Source organism: Schistocerca serialis, chromosome 8 (assembly GCF_023864345.2).
Source record: "Schistocerca serialis cubense isolate TAMUIC-IGC-003099 chromosome 8, iqSchSeri2.2, whole genome shotgun sequence".
Classification (NCBI taxonomy): Eukaryota; Metazoa; Arthropoda; class Insecta; order Orthoptera; family Acrididae; genus Schistocerca; species Schistocerca serialis.
The window spans coordinates 145,840,104-145,849,712 of NC_064645.1; the positions used below are offsets into that span (position 1 = coordinate 145,840,104).

A 9,609-nucleotide genomic window follows, 5' to 3' on the forward strand; every position below is an offset into this window, starting at 1 on the left:
TATGTATTATGTCAGCTTAGTGGCCTACACATGAGATGCATAAAAAAGTTAGGTCTGTAGTATACCTCTTAAAATAGGGAAATTGGTACCTGGCTAATAACTGGGTACACAACCTTGAGTCTTCAAACCTTAATTTATCAAAAATGGTTAGAGTTAGGACAGTGCTATTTGGTAGTTTTACTATTAAAACATGAAGGTATCAATGAACAAAATACAGGGTGATTCAAAAAGAGTACCACAACTTTAAAAATGTGTATTTAATGAAAGAAACATAATATAACCTTCTGTTATACATCATTACAAAGAGTATTTAAAAAGGTTTTTTTTCACTCAAAAACAAGTTCAGAGATGTTCAATATGGCCCCCTCCAGACACTCGAGCAATATCAACCCGATACTCCAACTCGTTCCACACTCTCTGTAGCATATCAGGTGTAACAGTTTGGATAGCTACTGTTATTTCTCGTTTCAAATCATCAATGGTGGCTGGGAGAGGTGGCCGAAACACCATATCCTTAACATACCCCCATAAGAAAAAAATCGCAGGGGGTAAGATCAGGGCTTCTTGGAGGCCAGTGATGAAGTGCTCTGTCACGGGCTGCCTGGCAGCCGATCCATCGCCTCGGGTAGTTGACGTTCAGGTAGTTACGGACAGATAAGTGCCAATGTGGTGGCGCTCCATCCTGCTGAAATATGAATTGTTGTGCTTCTTGTTCGAGCTGAGGGAACAGCCAATCACAGAAATCGATTCTTTTAATCTTATCAGCTGCAGACAGTACCTGAACCAATTTCAGACGATAAGGTTTCATAACTAACCTTTTTCGTAGGACTCTCCATACAGTTGATTGTGGAATTTGCAGCTCTCTGCTAGCTCTGCGAGTCGATTTTCCTGGGCTGCGAACAAATGCTTGATGGATGCGTGCTACATTTTCATCACTCGTTCTCGGCCGTCCAGAACTTTTTGCTTTGCACAAACACCCATTCTCTGTAAACTGTTTATACCAACGTTTAATACACCACCTATCAGGAGGTTTAACACCATACTTCGTCCGAAATGCATGCTGAACAACTGTCGTCGAATCACTTCTGCCATACTCAATAACACAAAAAGCTTTCTATTGAGCGGTCGCCACCTTAGCATCAACTGACACTGACGCCTAGTCAGCAGCGCCTCAAGCGAACAAATGTACAACTAAATGAAACTTTATAGCTCCCTTAATTCGCCGACAGATAGTGCTTAGCTCTGCCTTTTGTCGTTGCAGAGTTTTAAATTCCTAAAGTTGTGGTATTCTTTTTGAATCACCCTGTATGACTAAATTGTGAAATGATCACCTTAGGATCCACCAAAATATCTGTGATTTTACATGGAATGAACCAGAGTTGGACATTCATTACATTATGAAGAGCACTCCATCAGTTTATCAGTACTTTGTATGCCATTGATACATGTCACACACATTTTGTGCCCTTGTTTGGACCAGACCTGAAGAAGGTGGTAGACTTTCAGGTCCACGTTGTCTTAAAGCCAACAGCAAGTCAGAGATTTTGCAAAGCTCTCCCAATTCAAATGCCCATTAACAATGAGGTTGCGACTGAACTAGACACATTAGAACAACGACAGGTTTAACCGACCAACTCATCTCATAAGCAAGTAGGTTCCACTGTTACTGGTGACTGGGATGCCTGCTGGCTCCCTTCAGCTGTGTGGATACAGTTTGCAAACTATCAACACTTGAAAGTAAGAGCTGATTTTCATTCCTTGCCTGATACACTTTTCTAGACTTTCAGGGCATGCACTTCTCTAAGATTGATTCAGTTGAAGCATGATTCTGGTTACCTCTTGGCAAAGACGCAAGGAAGATTTTAGGCTTACAACACATTGTTCGGACTGTATCAATATAACAGTTTACTTTTTGGTATGTATAGTGCCCTTGCCAAATTACATAGGTTTCTTGAAAAGGCTATTCCAGGGATTCCACATTGCATGAATTATTTTGACAATATTCTGGTCACTGGACACATAACAGAAGGACATTTGCTGCAATCCACACCTGGTTTTTGTGGCCCTTGCACTGAAAGGTCTTAAATGTGAATTTCTGATACATATTTTCTTTCAACCTGTGGTCACTTATCGAGGCGATATCCTCAATGAAGAGGCTGTTCACAACATGGCTGTACCTAAATCCATAAAGGACTTTCAAGTATTTCTAGGAAAAGTTAATTACTATGCTCCACTTATTCCCCAACCAGCAACCATTGTCCATCCACTAAATAACCTCCATTAAAATGGAGTCCCCTTTCATTTGTCAGAAGAATACCTTCTGGTGTTTTGGAAGTTAAAACTAGCCCTGCAATCAGCAAATTGCCTTGTGACCTACAAGCCTCACTTACTGTTCTTTTCACAACAGCTATATCCCCACGGCAGCATTGGGCCCATTCTCTCTCATACACTGAAGAATGATACAAGAGATCAATTACATTTACATTAAATATGCTTATTCCACCCCAAGAAAGTTACTGGCAGGTAAAAAAGAAATGTTGACCGTCATTTTTCCTATCCATAAATTACAAATCTAGTGAAATTTCCTGGCAGTTTAAAACTGTGTGCCAGACAGAGACTCGAACTCGGGACCTTTGCCTTCCACGGGCAAGTTCTCTACCATCTGAGCTACCCAAGCACGACTCACGCCCCGTCCTCACAGCTTTACTTCTGCCAGTACCTCGTCCCCTACCTTCCAAACTTTACAGAAACTCTCCTGAGAACCTTGCAGAACTAGCACTCCTGAAAGAAAGGATATTGTGGAGACATGGCTTAGCCACAGCCTGGGGGATGTTTCCAGAATGAGATTTTCACTCTGCAGTGGAGTGTACGCTGATATGATGATTAAAACTGTGTGCCGGACCGGAACTGGTTAATTCACATAAATGCCCAAGTGTAACAGTTTGTAGGGATGTGAAAGTAAATGATCACATAGGCTTAGTCACAGGTAAAGCAGGCAGCAGACTTTTGTTCCTTGGCACAATGCTAGGGAAATACAATCACTCTATAAAAGACTTACAAAACACTCATGTAGCTCATACCTGAATACTGCTGTGGGACATGTATGAAATAGGACTAACAAGGGATATTGGGGATATACAAAGAAGGTCAACAAGAATAGTCACAGCTTTGTTTGATCCGTGGGTGACTCACAGAGTACCAAAGGATCTGAAAAAGACAGATGCTTGAAGATAGATGAAAACTATCCCCAGAAAACCTATTGACAAAGTTTCATGAACCAGCTTCCAGTAAAGAATTTAGGAATATATGACAACCCCCTATGTATCACTCCTGTAGAGATTATGAGAACACGATTAGACTGATTACAGCACACACAGTTGTATTTAACCAATCATTTTGACTGTGCTCCAGGCCTGAATGGAATGGGAAGAAGCTGTAACTGGTGTACTGGGAAGTATTCTCTGCCATTCACTTAACAGAAATTTGAGAAGTATGCATCTACATGCAGATACAAAAACAAAATTCAGCTTATCAATGGCAGAAATGTAGTAGCCTCAACACAATGCTAGGTAACTTGTACAGAATGCAAATAGGACACTTTGGGATTCTTATAACAAGCCATTATTTCATAAACCAATTGTAAACTCGAAAAAGACAAAATAAAAGAAGAATTAAAAATAAATTATGATTTCATAAACTGTGTGCGTAGGCCTAAGTCAAAGCTGTTAGAGCTGAATATTGGCCAGCACCTATAATGAGATGAACATTCACAAACAGTACCAAATACAATACTACCTGCATTAAATTTATTGACATTAAAACCATGCTCAATTCACAATGTGCCTCACACCTTCCACCTATTAGCAGCTCTCTGCTACCATTAAAAATTGTCAGTAGCTCTCCTGCATGCACTGAGACAGCAGCACTCCCAAGAGAAGGGACACTGAAGGGAATGGCTTATCCAAAGCAATTCATTTGTTTCCAGAGTGAATATTTCACTTTGAAATGATGTATACACCAGTGCGAAGCTACCTTACATAAAACAGTACATGTACCACACCAGGACTTTAACCCATACACTCGACTTTGGAGAAGAATATCAAAAAGGAAGATTAGGGTATCACATTCTATGCAAGGCACCAAAAACCTGGGCAAGGATGGGAAAGGCTATTCATCATGCCCTTCTCAAAGGAACCATTTTGACATCTGTCTTAATTCAACGAAACCACAGAAAACCTAAAACTGGATGATAAAACAGGGATTTGGGCGCCACTCCTCCCAACTGTGAATCTATTGTCTTAACCAGTGCATCACCTTGCTAGGTTAAAATATCAAAGAATCAGGAATGACTCAGGGTATAAAGAAGCATATCTCAGAAACTAATCTGTAGGTTGCATTTACAATTATTAATTAATCTTATGAACTTTATTTGTGCTCAAGAGCGCCTATAAATGAAAACTATAATGAAAAATAATGTATAACATAAAAGCTATTTTTGTGAGAGACATAGCACCCTTGAGGAAGAAAAACAGAGTTTTCACTCTTACCTCAGTAGAAATCAATAATACTTGCTCCAATACATTCAGAAAAATATACATATCAGGTTAAATGTAGGTAAATAAAACTAGAAAATAATATTACAGCCTGTTTGGATCATGCTATCTTTCTTTAAAAAAAATCATACTGATGCTGTGCACCCCTCCCCCCGACACACACACAACCCCCAAATAAAATTCTAAAAAACTAGATTTCTGTAAACTATGTGTAACTGGCTGAAGAAAACAATTCAAAAGTGAATGGAATTAAAGATTCATAAAAGCTGTAAAAGCATTTTTGTAACTCTTTCTAAACTTACGCAAACACAAAGTTACACATCATATATAGGCCTACAGTATGTAGGTGTTGGGACCTTTGTGAACAAAATATTTGTTATGTTGGCAGTGAGTTTATGTGTACAGCTCTCTTTGCCTGTTATATGTATTCTCAGGTAACTCTGCTAGATGTTCTGTGCTGTATGCCTTGGTGTAGTATGCCTTTGTATAATGCTAGGAACACGTTAAATATAGTAGAATATATGTTCCTAAATAATGTTTCTCTGTCAACACTGTTTTACTGTTTAAATATACAATCTATGAGATTATGGGCCAAGGAAGAATGAACTGAATAAGTGTGATTAGAAAATGGTAGAAAACTTAACATTGTTTGTGAGCAGTTTATAATTTACGGTAATTATATTGCAACTGTACAAATGGCTTCTGTCCAGATGCCACAAATTGAGAAGCTCATGGATCCAGAGAATTAGGCAACTTCGAAGTCTGCAGTAGAAGCATATCAACAGTTGGACAAGAGAACTTATCACCACATGTTCAGATGAATGTAAAAATGTTGATGAATGTTTAAAAAAAAAAAAAAAATCATCCACACTACAAAATGTCTAAGAAATATCAGATTTGGCATTGCTGATAAAAGGATTGGTACCTTGTTACTAGATGGACAACCTGATACGTATTCCCCATTATAAAGGGCATAGAGTGTTCCGGGATACCAATTAAAGAAGACAGTGTGAAAGTACAGATATAACAAGACGTTCAGAATGTACAAGAATATCTTATCCAGGACAGGGAAACAGCTTTATATTCAAAATACAAAAAGAAGGAAAATATTTGATGTTATAAATGCCAAGGAATGGGACACTTTGCATCACAAAGCATGGAAAAACAAGTACACACAAACTGTTACAGAAGATAATGTACATTAGGTGAAGAATGTTGCTACAAATTTGCTTTCAGTGAGTGAAATAGCGAATAAGGGAAACAAGGTAATTTCTTATTTAAGTGTCGCAGAAATAATTGACCAGAATGGCAGTGTGATAACCACAGCAAGTAACGAAAAGGGTATTTTTTATTGAGATGTTTTCAACTTTGAAATAATTGTCCAGTTTATTCTGCAAAAGGTTTTTTATGGCACTGAAGACTCTGACATCTTAACAGGAAAAGTATGGCCTTTTTAAAAGTCATGGAAACACGGTAAATGATAGTAACAGTGGTAACATATCTTCTGATGTTTGTACACAAGGAAAGCAAGCCAAATTACCATTTTAAAAAAGTAAAAATAGATCTACTGAGCTTTTGCAGCCGTTACATACAGAAATTAGTGGGCCTATGGAACAAAAATCTGTAGGAGGCAGTTGTTGTTTCCTTACTTTGATTGATTTTTAAGACACACTCATGTTTATTTCCTTAGAACAAAGGACAAAGCGAGCAAAATACTTGCCAGTTTTCATGCCATAACTGAAAGACAGACCGATAAGAAGACACAATTACAGTGTGTTGTCTAAAAAGCTAAAATAGGTCATACAAATCACATTCCCTTGGATAGTTATAAGTTATGTATTAATTATTTATTTCTGATGAATAATTAAAAAAAAAAAAAGAGAACATTAAAACCCTTAACCAATTAATCAAGTACTAATCTACTTCAAACACTGGAATTTGTTCTCTGTTTCTTCATTTATTTTGGTGGATTTAACTTCTACATGGCTCTTCCAACTCCTGGATCCACCCTCAGCGTACCCGGTCAACAGCCATAGTCTGCTGGATTCCTTGAGCATCAGGCAGCACATCAGCAGTGTTTCCACTGTAGCCAAGTAATCCCACTCTTGGCTGTTACTTCTTAAAGTCCACACTTCCATGATCACTTGCACCAATGCAATATAGATTCTTGGGACAGTATTTCACATAGTGGTCACCAACCTCAGCGACCACGAAGCAAGGAGCATGTTAAAAGATGCAATATTACCAAAATGTTATTGGGCAGAAGCAGTATCAACTGTAGACTCTCTAAATAACAGACCGTCTACTAAAGCTGTACCAAACGAGGTTCCCCATGAAGTTTGGACTGGAAAGAAACCTAATCTTGATCATCTAAGAAGTTCTGGATGTATGGCCATGGCACAAAATCCCAAACATCTTAAAGAAAATGGGACTCTAAATCTGAAAAATGTATTTTTATTGGATACTGTGTATATTCCAAAGGTTACAGATTCATAAATTCTAAAAAGATAAGGTTAATAACTAGCAGAGAGGCAATCTGATGAAAACAAAACAAATGGTGAGAGAGTGTGTGTGAACATTAAGCTTGAAGATGATGACCAAGAACATGCAAAGGTACCTGAAGAAGTTGTTCAGGAACAAATAGATTTGTTCATTGACGATGAAATGGATAATCAGATCCAGAAAATTTAAACAGCAAAGGATGTAAATTCACAGTTTTCATCACACACAACAAATAAAATGGCTGCTCAAACATTCAATGATGAACCTCTTATACTTGAAGAACCCTTTCCAAGAATGAATGGGTTGATGCACCACCAGAAAAGAAACAATGATGAGTGAGATGGGTCTTTAGTATCAAAAACCCGAAAGATGCAATGCCAAATTTTAAAGCCCATTTAGTAGTTAAAGGCTGCTCTCGGATAGAGGGCATGGACTATAAAGAAACATTCTCAGCTGTAGTGAAATATGCTTTTTTAAGATATCTCCTGTCCTTTGCTGTAAAAGAAAATTGATTAATTCAGCACATGGATGAAAAGACTTCATATCTCAATGCAGAACTGGAGAAAAAAAATTCTGTGATTCAACAAGAGGAAGGTTTGAAAATTCCTCAAGAAAAGCATAAAATTTGGTGTCTGAAAAGGAGCAATTATGGTCTTAAACAGAGTGGATACTGCTGGAATCAGTGCTTACACAAAGCACTAACAAGAATTAACATGAGTCAGTCAGCAGCTGATTCTGGGGGTCTACAGAAGTGTCCGATTCCACCTGTCGCCTTAGACGGGCTGTTGTGGAGTGACATCACGATGGTGCAGAGTTTAGTTTGTGAGAGTGGCGTGTTTGTAGGTGTCGTTGTGATGTGATTGGTGGTGCTCTCTGGTGGTGTGTTTATGTGTTGTGGGTTAGGGCATGTTTATAGTTTAGTTTGCAAGTGTGGTTTGTTTTAGGTGGCGTATTGTTGCGGTCGGTGGTTCTCTCTTGTGGTGTTTATGGGTAGCGTGTTATGTGGTATATGGAGGTTCATTTGTGTGGTAGTATTACATGTGTGTGGTAACGGTGGTGACTGTGCTTCCAGCAGAATATTTTTCAGCGAGTTAACGATTTTGGTTTTGTTATGTTGACGTTATGATACTTTTTCTTCTGTTCATTGTGTGTGAATTTTGGTAAATTGCTTTGTTTATGTCTTTGGTAGGTATGGATATGACTGACAAGGTCAACAGTTTTCTGTTGTCGGCGATGATGGGGGACAGTGTGTTGTCTCTAACAAAATTTCTTCAGCTATTCCGCCTGTTGGCTGAAGTCATGAAGTGTTCACTGTGTCATGAAGAAATGAGGCTTACCAAAAGTTCCAGCATCTCAGACCAGGGACAGCTATAGGTGGAGATGTCTTAAGGATAACAGGTCAAGGGAAGTGTTCGATTCCAATTTTAATTTTCTAGGCTTTTTGTTTTTGTGGTAGGATTTAGTGCAGTGGTGGTGACATTTTTGGGATTTATAGTGAGGTATCGGTTGTTTCTGTTGACCTATATAGGTCAAGAGAAGGGATCGAGTCCAGTGGATTATGTGTGTAGTGGTATTTGGGAAGGTTGTGGTGTCTTGTTATTTTAGTGTTTTTTGTCATTTGGTGCAGTGGTGTGTGTTTATATTTAGTTTGTCCCCACCCAGAAAACCCCAGTTTCCCCCACTTGTCCCATTAGCTTCATTATATTTTTGGAGGAATAATTGTTTGGTGGTTTTTCAATCTATTTTCGTGTATGTTGTCATGTTTACGTGATGACGTCATAGAAGCAGTACGGGAGTTGTTGTGAATGGTCATTTCCGCCATACTGGTGACGTCATTGGTCAACTTCAATCTGAATTTGATATGCATCATTCAGATGAATCTTGGTATGAAGACCGTAAAAAGTGACAACGGAGAAGAACTATCAATTGACCAATCGATGTACACAAAGAGAATACTACAAAAATTTGTCATGAATAATTGCAAACACTTTCCACACCTATGGAACAAGATGTGAAGTTGTTAGTAGCAGAAGAAGATGAAATATGCAGAAAGGAAATACCTTGTTTGAAAGGAAGTGCCTTATTTAGAGTTAGTAGGAAGTCTTTTTATATTTGGCTCAAACTTCCAGGACAGATATTGCCTTTGCCACTGATACTGTGAGTAAATTTTGCGCAGACCTTAGAATGAGGCACTGGGTTGCAGTTGAAAAATATTTAGGTATTTAAAAGGAATTGTTGCTTACAAATTAAGGTCCTGTAAGGCAAGAAACTAGATTCTGGAATGTTAAAATGATGCAGACTGGGGAAATTAAATGCATAACAGACTCTCCATGTCAGGTAACTCTTTCATGTTGATGGGAGGATTAATATCCTGGTCTTGCAAGAAACAAAGAACAGTGGCTTTGATTTCTCTTGAGGCTGAATATATGGCATTGTCTTTCACCATACAAGAAGCACTATGCTTAATTACTCTTATAGCTGAAATGGAGCGACACACAATTATGGAACCAACCAACATATTTTGTGCCAACATGGGCACAATCAATTTAGCTCA

At 38.4% G+C, this 9,609-nt stretch overlaps 1 protein-coding gene across 1 annotated transcript in view; it reads right to left on the reverse strand.

Annotated features, from left to right (window-relative positions):
* The window catches only part of LOC126416772 (gem-associated protein 8-like), a 58,243-nt gene that overhangs the window by 47,063 nt on the left and 1,571 nt on the right, over nucleotides 1-9,609 (reverse strand). The gene's annotated exons all lie outside the window — the stretch shown is intronic.